This window comes from Cucurbita moschata, unplaced genomic scaffold (genome assembly GCF_002738365.1).
Source record: "Cucurbita moschata cultivar Rifu unplaced genomic scaffold, Cmos_1.0 Cmo_Scf00077, whole genome shotgun sequence".
Taxonomy (NCBI): Eukaryota; Viridiplantae; Streptophyta; class Magnoliopsida; order Cucurbitales; family Cucurbitaceae; genus Cucurbita; species Cucurbita moschata.
The window spans coordinates 417,218-436,260 of record NW_019268593.1 but is presented as its reverse complement, the minus strand read 5'-3'; the positions used below and the strand labels follow the sequence as shown (position 1 = coordinate 436,260).

The 19,043-nt window shown below is 34.6% G+C and overlaps 1 non-coding gene and 1 pseudogene across 1 annotated transcript; one reads left to right on the top strand and one right to left on the bottom strand.

The window, feature by feature from the left end:
• Positions 1-3,209: 3,209 nt before the first annotated feature.
• On the top strand, positions 3,210-3,281 carry TRNAC-GCA. The gene has a single exon. It is a non-coding gene; the product is annotated as a tRNA-Cys (tRNA).
• Positions 3,282-5,943: 2,662 nt separating this feature from the next.
• Positions 5,944-7,155, bottom strand: LOC111438537 (annotated as a pseudogene).
• Positions 7,156-19,043: the final 11,888 nt, after the last annotated feature.

Below are 19,043 nucleotides of genomic sequence, written 5' to 3'. Positions count from 1 at the left end.
CCCTAGTTTTGCATCGTCCATGAGATGCATTGCCGCTAACGTAACTCTCAGGTCATATGAGAAAGTTCCTGTAGCCCTCAACTCTCAGGTCGTATGATAGAGTTCTTAGAGCTACCGCGATATTTCGAGGTCTTTGATCGTGTGGCTTTTTCTTCAAAAGAGTCAATATCAAACGTCAGGTCTTTAATTGGCAACCCATCAAGGGGAGTGTCGATTGCATCGATTTCATGAACGGTCTTCCCATGGGTTTATGGTGCATGACTCATTTTTTATATCATCCACCTTTGAGCGCCACCGTCCATGAGATGCATTGTGGCCAACATAACTCATAGGTCCTATGAGCAAGTTCCAGTAACATTCAAGTATTGTTATATGTCAAAAATAAAGTTCTTTAATTCCTTAGCATCCACGTTCCCATTTAAGGGTTTGTGTTTTTGAATTTTCAGTTTGTTAAGCCCATCATGAGCTTGGCTTGGGGTGTGGTTCTCTACGACCCTCACTCTGGTGCTCATCTCAGTCATCTCAGCCATGATGGCGTTCAACAAAAGAGGCCTTGAAAATGACCGGATTATCACATTAACCATTTGAATGACGTCAACCTCACTTGTTGAAATTGAACCAAATATCTATGACATAACACTATTAAAGGTTCAAAGTTCATAAAAGTCTTTTTAATCTAGGATACTATTAAACGATCATTATAGTGCCTCTCAAACCAAGTTCATAAAAGTCTTTTAAATTTAAGATACTATTGAACTCATCCATTATGAGAAGTAAAGTTTAAATATAATTGGTGACATAAGATGAAACTATAAAATAAAAGAAATAAGAAAATAAAATTTCACTGTCTAGAATCAAACTCGGGTCTCCTCGATGAAAGTCAGATCTTCTGTGTAATGTCTAACTCTTCGACACGTTTTTTTATGTGTGTGATAGAGTTCTCAGAGCTACCGCCACGTTTCTTGTTGTTCGATCGTGTGGCTTTTTCTTCAAATGAGTCAACATCAAACATTAGGTCTTTGATTGGAAACCCATCCAGAGGAGTGTCGATTGCTTCAATTCCATCAATGGTCTTCCCATGATTTTTTGGTGCATGACCAGTTTTTTATACAATTAACCTTCAAGCGTCACCATAGTTTTGCATCATCCATGAGATGCATTGTGGGCCAGTGTAACTCTCAGGTCCTCTTAGCGAGTTCCTATAGTCTTGAAGTATAAGATCAAAACATATTAACGTATTTGATATGTCAAATATTAAAATAATTGATGTGTATCATAAACATTAAATAAAAATATATATTTGAAATTTGAATGCGATTCATATTAATTAAACATATATTATGATATTCTACGACATTTTAATATTATTTAAATAAGATATTATATCTTAATGTATTAGGTATTCAAATATATAATTTGACAAAAATTATCACAAGTTCACTTTAAATAGAACCCTAGGGTTAAGTCAAAAAACATCAAACACTCAATACTGTGACATTTTAGGTGATATTTTGCAGAGGAAGCTGATAAGGTCTTCAAAGAGCATGTGGTCATGTCTGACATTTTAGGTTAACAACATGGCACCAGAAATTCTGATACTGGTAATTAACTACAAACCTTTGGATAAGGTTTTAGAATAAATAAGATATCTCATCTAAAACAAAAATGATTTGATAAAAAGAATTTAGAGTCAAATATTTTTATAAAATTCGACATGAAATTGGGATTTTGAAAAATTCTAATCTCCTAAAAGGACAAATATAAAATAGCATTTATGTCAAATTTAGAAAATACGAGAGGAACGTTATGCCATTTAGGCTAAAAAACGCTCCATCCTTTCAAAAAATTTCGATAGTTGATGATGTGTTGATATTTTCTAAAACCATTAAGATCAACACTTTAAACATCTACATACATTCATTAATGTAATCAAAAGAAATCAGCTAGTTGTGTCCATACCAAAAATCAAATAATATGAAACTCAAACCCGTTTTCTTGGATTTTAAATTTATTTGAGCCTTATTAAAACCCATCCAATGGTCTTTGTCTCAAACTTTGGTGATGACGTATCCTAGAAAAGCCAACTTCAAAAAGATTTTAGGTTCTCTCAATTACATGTCTTATATCCTTCAAGATATCAGGCACATTTACAAATGTCTTGATGAGTGTCTTCAAAATAATACAAAGTCTTGATTTGTAAGGGATATCTCTACAACAAAAAAAAAAAAAAAAATCAAATCATTAGTCAAATAAACTCTCTACTCAAGTCTTATTGACCCAAGGGCAGATCTCATAATGAAATGTGACGCATCAAATATCAGATATGGAGGTATCTAAAATTGTCAAAGAGGACAAAGAATCAATTATCATATTTCATTCAAAAGCCTCCAATAATACCATACAAATTACAAAATAGTNNNNGAGAGTAAAATTTAGTTTTAGAAAAAAAAAAAAGGAATAATCTTGTTTCAAACAAAAAATAATTTTGCTAGATAGAAGTAAATTTTGTTGTGGTTTGATTTTAAAATTCTACCTATAAAAGAAGTTGAAAACACCTTGGGAGATTACCTATAGGAGAGTTTCTAACAAAGTCTCTCTTCTCTCCTCTTTCTTCTCAAACTCATACTAATCCAACCAATTATTTGCATGGACTCAAAAGTTCAATTACCTCTAAAAGAAGTTGGAAACACCTTGTGAAAATCTGTAAGGATACTACGACCTCTAGCTTTGCAAAATCCAGCGTTGTTGAAGCTTATCAAAATCGCTGCAAAAATAAAGTTTAACAAGTGGTTCTATGATGTAGTGGTTAGCACTTTCGACTTTGAATCTAACGACCTGTGTTTAATTCCCAATAGGTCATCCACCAATTTATACAAACTTGGTCCATAGCCGATTCGGTAGGGTCACTTTTGGACCGATAATCTGTAGAAGGGGTCACTAAGGTTGAGATCATACAAAATGGGTCCATAGCTCAATGTTAAAGCATTTGATTGCAGATCAAGAGGTCACCAATTCGAACCTAGTTGGGCCCTTCTATCTTGGATAGAAATTTGTTACACTTTTTGGACCGACACTATGTCTAAGGGGTCACTAAGGTTAAAATCCTACAAAATGGATCCATGATTTGGTAGAGAATTTGACCAGTCACCCGTTTACACTTTTTGACTGACACTCTAGAAGGGGTCACTAAGGTTGATATCATGCAAAATGGGTCCATAGCTTAGTGGTAGAGCATTTGATTGCAGATTAAGAGGTCACCAGTTCGAATCTGGTTGGGCCCTTTTATTTTGGACAGGCACTTTGTTCGATTTACTATCGACCATCGATTTACTCCCGACCACCGATTGTCTAAAGGAAAAGAAATAAGAATAATTATCGATTCCAAACCTTATTCCAAAGTCCTCTACAACATAGAACCATGTACTTAGAACCCGATGTCCACTATTCTCGTTATTCTTTTCAACTACGAACATTCCTGCATTCTGCACTACTAGGATATTGACATCCTTAATTGGTACTAAAGCATCTAAAGGCAACCCTCATTCTAACACCTTTGGTAAATAGTTCCAAGAGACCTTGTTAGGCCAATTTTGTTCACGAATACTTAAGAATTTGATATTTATAGTTGTAGTTGAACGCTACTTAAATTGATGAAGTGAAATCTTACAATAGAGTCTAATAAAGCGTTTGTCCATTAGAATAGATTGGAATTAAATTCTTTATAGTTCGAGATAATAGTTGTATTCTTTAAGTCATTGAGACTAGTGTTACTAGTACTTGTTAGTATATTTGAGACTCATCCCTACCACCTGAAGTTTCTTTGATATTGTAGTTGGATCTATTAGACTCATCCCTCAATGTGAAAGAGTAGTTATATCCAACATTCTTACTTCTCAACAAATGGATCGCTTGATCTATTCTACTCTACTTTACTTTCTCTTAATAATGGTGTGGTATTGACACAACTCATATTAACGATAATCATCACTTACATACCAGAGTATAGTGGTCGACTATCGTCAAGGACCCATTCACCATTTCCATTCCTACCACGGAAAAGTTTTATTACATTCATTTCTTTCTCCTTTCTAACTTCTTCAGTCTCACATTAAACTTTTTTTTATTTAAAAAAAAAAAATTAAACGTGAAAAGGGAGAACGAAAGAAAAAAGAAAACCCTTAATTTTGAAAGCTTATCAAATACTCTTTGACCGATGTAAAGAAAGCTTGAGAATAATTTATTCTCGCGATCCTCTTTGACACTTGTTGGATATATATCCGTCCTTCACATGTCGTATCATAATCATATCATATCATAAAAACTTCGTGGTTATATCCTTTCCTAATTTATCATAGTCTTAATGTCCTTAGACATATCATAGTTGTGTCGTTACCTGAACGTACCATAGTCATAACGTTACAGGAAAGTATCGTAACACTATCGTTGTATCAATCTATCATAATCCTATCTCTTTCTACCGATAACCTAATCGTATTGTTTTATGAATCCATCGTGACCATATCGTTTTTATCAATCTGTCATACCCATAGCACTTTGATACGTAATCAAACCATAACGTTTCATGAACATGTCTTACTCCTATCGTTACATTACGTTTAGTGCATCCTCCTCGTATTCGATCTCAAATATACCATTGAACACATGGTACCGTAAGTATTATCATACAATTCACATATTATAACATATCATAAGCATATCGATTCAACAACATTTCACACATATCAATATATATGACACTTCCAGAACCACGGGCATAGTTAACATCAAATATAACCAGACGGATGGTAAGGCCACCTACCTGATTAGCTTAGGCTGGTGTCCCCAATTTATCCTTAAGAAAGTTTGATTTGTCCTTTGTATTAAAGTCAACCTATATGAACATGACATCAATTTCAATCATTTCGTTAAATTTTATGATGCTCTAGTGTTAGATTTCATGGGAATATTGCATGAGTAAAGTCTTTGAAATGTTTATATATCAAAACTATTTTAACACTTTTCAAATCTTGATTTTTGGCTGTTTGTGTTTTTTTTTTACTTTGTTCCCCATCTTACTTCCCGGTTTGTTACATTTTTTTTTTTAAATTATGTTAGCAATGAGCCAATTTAGTCAATTCATTTTTTTTTTAATTTATGCTAGTCATTACTTTTGGCTAATTTAATCTATTTTATTTATTTTATTTTATTTTATTTTATTGCTATTGATTTATTATTATTATTATTATTATTTATTTATTTATTTATTTTTTTTGCTATTGATGATTATCTTTCTAAAACATACTAAATAAAAGTAAATAATTGGTTAAAAGAGGATATGGATATAACTTAAGGATAGATCTCTTTGAATAACTCAGTCTCATGTCCATCTTTGCTACCATGTACTAAATTAAGGATTTTATTTCTCGTTGGTCAAAACCATCCTTAAAGGACAAAATTGAAGTTGTAGTTAGTCAATTATAATATTTGACATGCTAGTTTTCAAACTACTTTAAATGGGTGTAAAGAAAGCATGAGAATAACTTAGTGTCACTAATTTGACACGTGTTGGGCATGTACTGAACACTTGTTAATACAATGGATACATTACAAATTTATAATCCATCGTTTCAGACGCTTGACTTTGAATATATTTTGAGAGTGAACCGTACATTAAACTTTTTTTTAAGTATACAAATATATAAACTTATTTATATGAATTTATTTATAATATAAAATTGATAATTTTTTTGAAATAATTCTTTTTAATTAATATATCATTGTCACATCGGTGTCCTAGTTTTTTAAGAATGACATGTTACTGTTAGGAATAGAAAAAAGAAAACTGCAAAGATCAGAAGAATTGGGAGAAATCTCTCATCCAATACAAGAATGACTAAATCAAATCTAATTCAAATAACTAGTATCAAATCTAATCCAAATAACTCAATCAAATATAATGCTAACAATCCCTCCCTTAAACTAAACACGAATAGTAATCAGTTTATATCTACGACCTCATACTAAACATCCACCAGGTAACTTTATCAATTCTCATGTGCCATTTCTGTTTATTGCTCCAAATCCATGGCTTGCCTCCATTTCTCACTCTTCGATGCTTCTTTAAAGTTTACAAAGTTTGCAAGTTCAGTAGGGGTAAACATGGCTGAGCTTCATCATCTTCTTTACAAAAAAACTTCTCCTATTGCATAGTCTCTCATCCAGACTGCTTCATCAACATCTTCACAAAAATCTTCTCCTATTGAATAGTCTCTCATCCTGACTGGTGGTCTCTTATTCCTTGCCTTATTTGAGCTAGGAGAACTTGCTTCAGCCAAATATCCAGATGAAATATTTTCCTCTGCAGTATTTTCATCTACCGCTTCTATATCATTATTTTCATCTGCAGCTTCTATATCATAGAGTCGGTAAGCTTTTGACTCTTCACTAACTACCAGCAAAACATAACTCAAACTCTTATCATATAGCCTAGTTCTCTAAGCTGCCTCCTCTTTTTGTCTCTGAATCAACTCGAGCTCACAATGTTGTTCTTCTTCCTTCCGCTGCAGCTCTAGAACTAATCGTCGCTGTGCTTTTTCTTCCCTTCTTCTATTCTCTTCCAGCATTTTATCTTGCTCTTCTCTCTCTTTTCGTGCTTGTTCTTCTTTTTGTCTTGTAGCAGTAAGAGCGGCTTCTTTCTCTTTCTCAAGCTGCACATCAACATTATCAAACAACTTCGTGCGACCTTTCTCTATTCGCCTCTGTATTTCTAATTTAGTCTCTTCAGAGTTTAACCTTTCTTCAACCTTCTTCTGAATTAATTAGTTCTTCCATCCTCCTAGTTGCATCTTCTTCTAGCTTCTTCAACTCTGCTTCACGCCTTTTCTTCTCTTCTTCCTCTTTCTTAAGCTTCTCTATGGAATGATTCTGATCAGTGGATGCATGACTAGAACTAGAACTGGACAATTTGGGGAAAGAAGATAACGAGCAAGACCTACTTCTGCGTTGACAGTTGAGGGAACTTGAACGACTACTTCTCTTGGAATGGGTAGTGGAATGATAGGGGGAAGGACTTGGGTCCCTTCTGCTTCTCTGGCTATGGCAATAGGAATTGGAGCGGTGAGTGTACGATAGAGACCTTGAACCACTTCTCCCCATAAGTTTCAATACGAAATACGAAATACGAAATACGAACATTCAATTCACAGACATCTTTGTCTCCATGATTAAGCCTCTCTCAGGATGAAACACCTTGCATGTTCCATTTTGAAACAAAAAGGTAACCCCCTTTGCTTGCAATTTACCACTACTTAACAAATTGTTCCTCAAGTCTGGCACATAGAACACTCTTGTGATTATCATTATGATTCCATTCACTTCCAACCGTACATTACCCTTTTCGGTTACAACCATGCTTGAGTTGGTTCCCAGCTTTACTGAATCTTTGAAACTTCCATAAAAATCTGAAAAATATTCCTTCTTCCCACACATATGATTGCTACATCCCGAGTCAAGGAACCACATATCTTCTCTATTGGCCTTATTCATATTCACGTAAGCCATCGGCAACATCTCTTCTCGATTCTCTGCATAGTTTGTCTCCTTCTCCTTGCTTTGACATTCCCATTGAAAATGTCCTAGCTTGTGACAGTTATAGCACTCCACTGTGGCCTTGTTGAAGGTTTGTCTGCCTCGTCTGGAATTGCTTTGACATTCCCATTGAAAATGTCCTAGCTTGTGACAGTTATAGCACTCCACTATGGCCTTGTTGAAGGTTTGTCTGCCTCATCCCCTTCCTCTGTCTCTAAAGCTTCCACGACCTTGGCTCCTTCCTCCAGCAGACTGCACAAGTGGACTCTCCATCGACATACTTTTATTATGACACACGTAGAAGACTGCTACTTCTAGTTTTAACTAGTTTAGAGCATGGCTCTAATACCAAAATGTTAGGAACAGAAAAAGAAAACTGGAAAGATCAGAAGAATTGGGAGAAATGTCTCATCGAATTGAAGAATGACTAAATCAAATCTAATTCAAATAACTAGATCAAATCTAATCCAAATAACTCAATCAAATCCAATTCTAACCGTTATCATATCTATTTGGTATCATATTTATGTCTCGTATCTATATCTCATTTTTATTTTTGTGACTCTGAAATATTTTGCTTTTATAAATAAATATCTTCACGAAAATAAGTTTAATTTATGTTGAGATGAAGAATCAAAATTGACACTTAAAGGACGTTGACACTTGGGACTTTGATTCCTGTGTGAAGCTTGCATCTTGCAATTACTTGGGTAGAGAATGTGTTTCACTTAAATAATGAACCATATTTGAGACAGGATAACTTTTTTTTTTTTTAATTGTTGAGAAATAAGAAAGAATAAAAATCAAAACATGGCATGAATGACATTTTCTTGAATCTTTGTTTTGTTCTCCTAAATGTATTATTTTATTTTATTTAATAAAACTCCATCCAAACTTCTACTTATAAATTTTTAATATGTAAGAAAATACCTGTACAAAATGTTTATACTATTGGTAATACACTAGTCTCGGTTGTTTGACTAAAACAATGCAACCACTGTCCAAACTAAAGAATTTGATTCGAAGCTATCTCCTAATAAAGGAAGGCTCAATTAGACTTTGTTGTAAGATTCGACCCTATCAACTTTAATAGCGTTCTCCAACTATAAATATTGAACTCCAAAGTATTCACGAGCAAAGTAAGTTTGTTGAAACTATCTATAAAAGTGTTCCAAAGTGTGTCGTGGAGAAGATTTGCCTTAAAATCTAGTTCCAATTAAGGATGTTAATGATGAAGAAGTGCAAGCTGTTGGAAGGTTTTCCGTGGAAAATTTCAGAGGTGGTAGATATAATTTAATTTACAAGTGTGTGGTGAATGGTCCTTTCAGTCCCATATAAGCTTTGACCCCAAATTTTATATTATTGTGATAAAAGCTATAAATGACAATAATATTCATTAGTCAGATATTGCAATTGTGAAGAAGTTCCGTCATATGGGATGCTACCGCCATCCTATAAGCTCTTATCTTTTGAGGAATTCATCAAATTCCCTCTCGACAAGTAGCATTAATATGGGATGCTACCGCCATCCTATAAGCTCTTATCTTTTGAGGAATTCATCAAATTCCCTCTCGACAAGTAGCATTATAACTACTAGATTGCTTTCTTTACTTACAATAAGTCCTCTCTCTATATGTGCTTGTGGGACATTACTCTCCTTTATCTATAAGAATGGCATAGCCATAATGACATAATAATCCTTATATAAGTATCTTTTCTTTTTCTCTCGTACCCACCTTATACATAACATGTTAAATTAACTCATACTTCAAAAAATAATTTCTTTCTTTTGGAGATGCAAAGTATCAATCCCCATACCTCTCGCATGCTAAGCGAGTGCTCTACCATTTGAGCTACATCCCCACAATTTTTGCATCACAAAACCCTAAATTTCCCGTCATCAATAATAGTGAAAATTTTTGCATCACAAAACCCTAAATTTTCCGTCATCAATAATAGTGAAAATGAAGAAATATTGCTACCCAACATGTCATGAATAAGGAAAAATTGAAAAGAAATAATATATTTAATAATAAATAGTCTTATTTTTGGAGGTACAGGGTATCGATCCCCATTGCTCTACCATCTGAGCTACATCCCCATGATGTTTACATCATAAAACCCTAAATGTCCCATCATCAATAATAGTGAAAATAAAAAAATATCAAAATATTAATAACAAATAATTTGGTTGGGTGATGTGGGGCATCGATAATTTTGAAAATGAAAAAATATAATAACAAATTAAATACTTTCTTTTGGAGATGCGGGTTATCAATCCCCATACGATAACCCCGTACAACTCGCATGCAAAGCAAGCGCTCTACCATCTAAGCTACATCTCCACAATTTTTACGTCACAAAACCTTAAATAAGGTATCGATCCCCGTATCTCTCGCATGCTACATTCCCACGATTTTACATCAAACTTCCCGTCATCAATGATATTGAAAATGAAAAACTATCCCCGCTCATTATGTCGTAAATAAGAAAAAATTTAAAAGAACTAATATATTTAGTAATCGTTTCCTTTGTTGATGCATGGTGTCAATCCCAGTACTTCTCACATGGGATGCAAACACTCTACCATCTAATTTATATCCTCAAGATTCTTATGTCACAAAATCTTAAACATCACGTCATCAATAATAGTGAAAATAAAAAAAATAACGCTATTCATTATGTCATTAAATAAGAAAAAATTTAATTGAAATAAAATAGTAATAACGAATAGTTTCCTTTGGAGATATGGGGTATAAATTCAATCCCCGTACCTCTCGCATGCTAAGCAAGCAATCTACCATCGAAGCTACATTCCCACAATACTTATATCAGAAAACCCTAAATGTCCCATCATCAATTCTAGTGAAAATGAAAAAAATATCTTCGCTAATTATGTCATAAATAAGGAAATGTTGAATAGAAGTAAAATATTAATAACAATAGTTTCTTTTGGAAAGATGTAATAGAAATAAAATATTAATAACATAGTTTACATATGTGTCACTTGTGTTATTTTAACGTATTTATTTACTTGGTAAACGTCTTTCATACTACAATCTCTTGAAGGGGCATTTTGAGAATCGAACTTTCATACCACTAGACCAAATGCCCTTGTTATACCACTTGAAATGTATGTATGAAGCCTTAGGCCTAGGTATTAAGGTCGTATTTTGTCGTATTGCAGGGAACACGTGAAGTCCTCAGATGTAGAATTTGTCTTGGAGAATAAAGCCTTGGGATGGGATGTTAAGAAAGACTATGAGTATTAAGAGCATGATGGTAAGTATAAAATGTCAAATATGAAGTTAGGTTGATTTCGAATATGAAGTCCTTTTCTTGAACACCCAATATTTTTAGCTTCTACTCAAATATATTTTTCTCTTAGTAGTTGGAGGGCTATAAAACGAAAAGTTGAATTGTTATAATATACAAGGGTTATCAAATAAACCAACAACCCAACAAAAGAAACAAACTAATCAATTTTGGTTGGATTGATTCGGTTCAATCTTAATTGTTTCAAGCGAAGAAAGTAGAAAAGACACCAACAGAGAAGACTTGAAGAGTTAACAAACCGAGAAGTGATTTTCAACAGCTCCTAGTAGGTTGGAAAAGACTCCTCAATGCTGAGATCAGCTAGAAGCGCGTCGCGAAACCTAAAGTCAGCCTCATCCTACAACGTTGAGTTTATGAAGAGCAAGTTGATAAAGATATTGACAAATTGTATAAGGGCAGATGTCGCGGTCATGATTGGCCAAGGCGTGTTGCCTGTGGCTGCATGTTAGATGTCTCAGCTATTCTTGTAAACAATTTGTGGTTCATGGTGGCATGCTCATTCCAAACCCCTTTTACTTGCTTTCATCTTAGATAGGCCTTTACTATTATTGTTGTGCCAATACGGGGTGTATGATTAGCCCTCAAAATCATATCTACACCGCTCAGGACTAAAATGTCCCAAAATGTACTATAGGAGAACGTGACCAGTTGTTGTTTCTTCACTTGTAGCTTATAACATTGCTTTATTTGAAATTGTTTTTAACGTATTTCCTCGCTCACATTTTCTAAAATATTTCTTCTAAACGTGATTCGAGCATACACTACTATTGTTCGTTCAATCTTAATTTTGCATGGTTGACTTGTTCATTGGATTAGAACAAATGTCACATAATCATTGTCTCACTACTACATGAGTGCGATTGTGACACTTGTCTTCCGTTCAGTTGTGGGCCGCATCTTGTGACTAGTTATGTGAGTTTGGCCTAGAGAATACGTGTAGGTTGAAAAAAAAATGGTTGGATGCGGACTGCGAATAAGGGTTGGGCCACAGAAGGTTTGTTTTTTTTACCACATATGGACTTTGGGCTAGTGAGTCTTAAATTTGGGTTGGTTTGAAAAATTTTGGTTCGTTTTTTAGTTCAAACGAACCCAAATTAAACCTCCTAGTTCCTTCTTCCTTGCACGACTCACTCTTAATTAAACCCAAATTAAGCATACTAGGTAGGGAAAGAAAGGCTGCTCGATCGTCTGTAAGGTCAACCCTCAATGGCGAGCTCACCATGCAATGCTATAAGTCCGATAGAAGTCCAAGGTTTCGTCTACTACAGACCAGGAAGCTCTTGGAGGAGCTAACATGAAATGAGAAATACATTTGATTATGGCAACTAATAGATAGCAAACTTTTTGGTAGAAACTGAATGATCCCTTGGCTCGGGCAAGAAAAGGAAAAGGTAGTCGTACTCCTACCTTTTCCGTAGGACAATAGGAAAGTTTGAGCTGAAAGATTGAATCACATCTGGTAAGAAAGGCAGGCTTAGCAGGTTTCTCCAAACGTATAAACAAAAAGAGGAAGCAACTGTTCCTAAAGAGGATACCGATACGCATACATTCTCTCATGGAAGAACCTAGCTGAACCGGATCAAAGGTCCTAACCTAGTTCGACTGACCTTCTTTGGTTGGCCCCCGCCCCTTGTAACAAGGTCAACCCGTACATGCTTTTTCCTTTCGTTTATCGAGATAGCTTACCAGCTCTTTCGGCTCATAGCAGCAGTATGAAAAGCGGAATCCTCATCCTGAGTCGAGTCCACATTGCCATACGAATCGACATCGGCCAAACCAAAAGCTCTTATTTTTTCTTTAATGAAAGCGGATCTAACAGTTTCGATAAAACCAACCTCTTTTAAAGAAGGAGTCGCTCTGCCTTGATCACCGTGGACATATGCAGATCCCGCTTTACCTTTTCCTACCGTGAAAAGAAAAGTTCCCTCACGATAGGCCCTCCCAGCTCTCGAACGTCTTTCTATCAATCGAGAGAGGTATAGAATAGTACACCAAATGAACAAGACAAGAATGGACTCATAAAATGGGCGGTCAGGGAAGCGATTTCATTTGTGTTATCCTCCAAGGAAATGATCAAGGAATTCTCTATACACCGCTGAGAGATGACCGTATTGTTGCACATCCTGAATAAAGTACCGTAGGCAAGCGAAGCTTTTGAAAATGAAAGCGTGTAGAACTCAGATCCACTTTCTCGTCGATTCGTAAACTTCGGATCTAATATGACTTCCGTCTCCGGGTGACTGAGAGAGAATTTAGGCCTGGCGTGCATCCAATTTGGTCAACAATAAGGTACAAAGCGGATTGATTAAATGGGCTTAAAGTTCCATTATCGTTAGGTCGAAGATCTCTACTAGGTTTAGTGCACTTTTGTAGTTGTGAATGTTGCCGTAATCGAATGTCTTTCTCATTCGACATTCTCTCTTACCAAGCACTCATACTCATCGGGGTTGAGGAGACAGTCCGTGGGCTAATTGGGTTTCGAGACTGCATATACGCGAAAAGAGCTCACTTTCGACTTTCTCCTCGACGTTTTGTGCTCGATTCTGGTTCATGAAAGGGTCTGATCTCTTTCATTGGAGCACATTGATGCTGAAGGAGTCTTCGAAACTGGTGGAGAGGCTATGGGGCTTTGCACTTCGGACCTTTAGAATACCACATTAAGGTGACAGGATTCGAACATATGGCTCTCTGAAACTTCTTCATCGGTTATTTGGGCGCATCTTTCTTAAAAGGATTGTGACGATAGATGACCTATGTGACGACAGCGGACAACATGCCTGCCTTCCTGACCATGGATAGACTACGGGGCTTTGCACTTCGGCCCTTGAAAATACCACATCAAGGTGACAGGATTCAAACCTATGGCTCTCTGAAACTTCTTCATCGGTTATTTGGGTGCATCTTCCTTAAAAGGATTGTGACAACAGCGGACAACATAATGAAAAGTTCCTAGAAAGAATACAATTGAACAATTTGTGTAATAATGCTCTTTTTGACTTTTTGAAGTCCGGCTCGAGACAATGAAAAGTTCCTAGAAAGAATACAATTGAACAATTTGTTTTGACTTTTTGAAGTCCGGCTCGAGACAATGAAAAGTTCCTAGAAAGAATACAATTGTGTAATATGACTTTTTGAAGTCCGGCTCGAGACGATCTTTATTCTGTCAAGAATATGTTTCATTCTCTATTCTCATCTTCTTGGTTCAATGTTTAAAAACCACATTTTAAATCATATTATCTTGCATAATTCATATAATATTGTTGGGGGCATTTTGAGAATTGAACTTGAGACCTCTCAAGGTCAAAATGATAATCATACCACTTAGACCAAATGCCTTTGTAATAGATCTATAATTCTTAGTTGCTAGTCTATATATGAAATTTATAGAAGTAGAAGCTGTGCATCGCCACGCATTCCTTTGGGTTAGGCCCCATTGATAACTATTTTATTTTTTTTGTTTTTTTTTTATGGGCATTCCAAGAATCAACTCAAGACCTCTTGCACCCAAAGCAAGAATCATACCACTAGACCAAATGCCCTTATTATGAAATATATATTAAGTTGTTTATGGAATGTATCATAATTATTTAATTTATTTTCTTTGTTAATGAAATTCATGAGCAATTATTATTATATCTTTTAGATCTAGACCGCTGTTAAATTATTTACATAGGGTTTGCGATAATTACTGTAGAGAGAAGAAAAAAAATAGAAGTTATTTTATTTACATAGGGTTTGCGATAATTACTGTAGAGAGAAGAAAAAGAATAGAAGTTATTTTCTAGTGTAAGTTTTAGTTTGATAGTTCATTTGAGACATATATCGTGGAGTACACAAGTAAATGATATTAAAAGCATTATCATTAAATGATAATACACTAGGTTGAGACATATATCGTGGAGTACACAAGTAAATGATATTAAAAGAGCATTATCATTACATGATAATACACTAGGTTGCTGCTCAATTGCTTTCTCTGAGGCTCATCTTTTGAGAAATGAACATAGGGGCACATTCCGAGAATTAAATTCGGGACCTCTCGCACCCTAAGCGAGAATCATACCACTAGACCAAATGCCCTTTCTAAAAAAAATGCAACATTTTTAACTCCTACTCAATATATTTTTTTCTCTCAAGTTTGAAATCTATTTCCTTGAGCGGTTGTTGGACTATAAAACAAAAACTTGATGGTCTAGTATTTTACTTGTAAGTAAGGCATGTAATATTGAATTGTTCTAATATGCAAGTGCTATCAAATAAATTACAACCCAACAAATGAATCAAACTAATCAGTTTGGGTTGGGTTGGATTTATTCGGCTCAGTTCATCAGTTTGTTTGATTTAATTCTTCTATTTTACTTCGTATGACATGAAAATGAAGTTGTATTGAATGTACCATAGTTTGATTTATGACAAACTCATATGAAATATAATTGCATTAATAGTACTAAGAGTTGGAGTCTATAAACATTTCATGAACTTAAGTGCAACTCATGCTTCATTAAAAACAAGATAAACTTTAGTTAAGTAACTGGAACTTTAAATTACTTCATGTGGAGCTTCAATTACTTTATGTTAGCTACTATCTTTAGGATTTACTAATTGGACACGAGTTCTTGGATTTAGGGGATTGTTTTATGTAATTTTCAACTACAACTTATGTTTTCAAATTTTTATGTCATAATTTAGGTAGTGGTTGTATATTATGGATGAACACTAGAGTTTTTATCCCGTTCACCACAACTACTCTAGTTTTTGTTTGAAGGCTATAATTGTAATCTATGTTGTATGGCAATAAAATTTGTTTAGATGAAATTTTAGTTAAAGTTGCATATTTTACTTCTTGCTAGTAAAAAATTTGTTTCTTAACATAATATGAATTTAGTTACAAAGTTATTAGGAATAAGATGGAGAAAGAAATTTTCTTTAAAATAATAAACAGACCCAAGTTCATCTTTGTTGTTGTAATATAAAATATCAAGGTAAATCAAGAATATATCCTACACGTCATTCAAGATGACAATAAAATGGAGTTAAATTGAACGCAGTTTTAGTTTCATGTTTAGTAGGTTCAAGATGAAGCATAATTGTATTAATGATATTAAAGAAAAATTTGTGTTTTATTAGAAGAGACCAACTTCATTTAAGGTACTAGGAGTTTAAACTACTTCCATTGTAATTTCAATCACTCCACAATGATTACAAATTTAGGGTTGGTTAATTGGACATCAATTATCAACTTTAGGTTATAATTTAGGTAGTAGCCATTATAATATTAATGAGCATAAGAGTTACAATTCTTCCATGGACCATATGTGTTATAGTTAAATGAATATATATATATATATATATATATATATATATATATATATATATATATATATTATGTATGTCGAGGTTTGGGTAAAGCACAAAGTAGTAAGGAACACCATTGTCAACTCTAGAGCCACCCACAACTCATGATGGAGACCGATGCAAAATATTTTAACATCCTTTGGCATCAAGATACATGAAAGATGAACGCCGTTTGGAAGCTTTACCTGTCTTAAGAGTCACAATGAGAACTCTAATCAAGCTGGAGCCTTGGACTAGGCAAAATTTTTAGTGATAGTTGAAATGGATGACTTCGACATCGTGTCAGGAATGAATGCCCTGCTGAAACACAAAGTCAGTTACATGCCCCTAGCAAAATGTCAGTAGTAATGAAGTCTAACCCGACGATCATTCAGAAAAACATCCATCAACCAAGAGGATTGAAAATGATGTCGATACTACAGTTGAGAAAGAATCATAGCCATGATGAATCTACGCTTGCTACTGTTGTTGTAATTGAAAAGGGGAGCTTGAGTGAGCCAACCTCAATAGAAAGCTTGTTGCCACTACATGAACACCACGACGTAAAACAAGGTCAGATAATGGATTTATCCCCACCAGGAGAGACAAAAATAAGGTCAGATACTGAAGAAGGGAGACAGAAACAAACCACTGAAGCAACACGTGTTCACACAGAAATATCATCTAGACGGATGAAGAGAAGGGTCAGTCGGAAGCGTCAACCACAAAAATTTCAAGAAAAATAAAGAGTTCATATAAGTTAAGTTCAAATAACTTCGAGTTCAAACCAACAAGAACCAAAGACTGGTGTGAAAATACTATGGACTAGTTAAAATTATCCATAAGATTACGAAGACATCATATAGAATCCAATTGCTCTTATGGATGCGGACTAACCTTGTTGTCCGCGTTAGTAACTTGAAACGTTATTATTTCTACCAAGAAGACATCAAGCAGAAGCAGGTGGTATGACGTCATACAAATAAGAAAAAGTTTCAAGCGAAGAAAGTAGGAAAGACACGAACATAGAAGACATGAAGACTCAACAAACCGAGAAGTGATTTTCAACAGCACCTAGTAGGTTGGAAGAGACTCCTCATTATGAGATCAGCTGGAAGCGCATCGAGAGACCTAAAGTCAGCCTCATCTAATAAATTGTGTGGGGGTAGATGTCACAGTCATGATTGTCCAAGGCGTGTTGCCTGTGGTTGCATGTTGCATGTCTCAACAATTCTTGTAAAGGATTTGTTGTCCAAGGCGGTTATTTGGGCAATGTTATTGTTTACCGATTATTTGGGCGACACGCCTTGAGCAATCATGACCGTCACAATTGGCTAAGACATTTGTTGTCCATATGTTATTGTTGTCCAAGAGACTCCTCATTATGAGGTCATGATTGGCTAAGACATTTAAAGAAGTTTTACCTAGGGCAACTTCTACCACAATCCTCTTCTTGCTCTCTGAGACTTCTTTAAATGTTGTTGTTCACTGGTTATTTGGGCGCATCTTCCTTAAAAGGATTGTGGCGACAGATGACCTAGGTAAAACTTCTATTAGGAGATCAGTGCAATAGAGAATCTGTGTCCCTTTCCTGAAACCTTCAGCGGACAACATAACAAAGAGTTCCTAAAAAAAATATCATAGAACAATTTGTGTAATGCCTTTGAAGTTAGGCTCGAGGCTCTATCTTATCTCCCAAGAATATGGTTCATTCTCTATTCACATAGAAATTCTGCAATAGAAAGTGGTACCCTCATCTTCTTTTATAAGACTACCTCGGCTTTCATGGAATGATTATGCTACCTCGACCTTCTTTAAATGTTATTGTTAAGTAAGTCTTTTATGTCAAGAAAGGAGAGGAATCCTCGTAGTTTGTTTCCAAGATTTGAAGAGAATCATACATTATGCTACCTCGGCCTTCTTTAAATGTTATTGTTCACTGTTTATGGTCCAAAGTAAGTCTTTTATGTCAAGAAAGGAGAGGAATCCTCGTAGTTTGTTTCCAAGATTTGAAGAGAATCATACATACACAAATTCCCTTTGTTTGTTTATTCTTGTTGTTTCCTCTCTTTAATTAACATGTTATAAAGACACTGTAAATTATAATTAAATATAGCATGCTTCAATTTGATATAATTGTTGGGGGCATTTTGAGAATCAAACTCAAGACCTCTCGCACCCGAAGCAAGAATCATACCACTAGACCAAATGCCTTGTAGTGGATCTATCTTTTTTAGTTGCTGGTCCATATCTTTTGAAATTTATGCACATGTTTTTGTTTCAATTCTAGAAATAGAAATGATATCCATAGAAATACATAATTTTACAATGCAAATAAGAAAAACTCGTGATCAAGTTTTAGATAAAAGTAGCAAACATGTTGATAGATATAAAAATAAATTCAAGTTCTTTCTCTGACCTAATTATCAATTGGAAGATTTAGCTGATATGAATTGTTATTGGTTTGATACCAATAATAACCGTCATTTTAGTATGCTAAGATTTTAGTATGCTAAGGATCCATATGTGTCCATGAAAATTAGTTAATGCTATATTTTTCTTATATTGGCCATAATATCTCTCAACCAAATGCATTAGTTGAAAATGTATTTAATATTTTTCTTTTGTCCTTTTCTTTTTTCGAATGGTCTTATGTCTCCGTTCCATTTGAAAATTGATATTTTGTTTGGTAATTTTAAACTCATTATTTTTGTTTGTTCATTCCACCTAATTTGTAAAAAAAAAAAAAAAAAAAAAAAAAATCATACCACTAGACCAAATGCCCT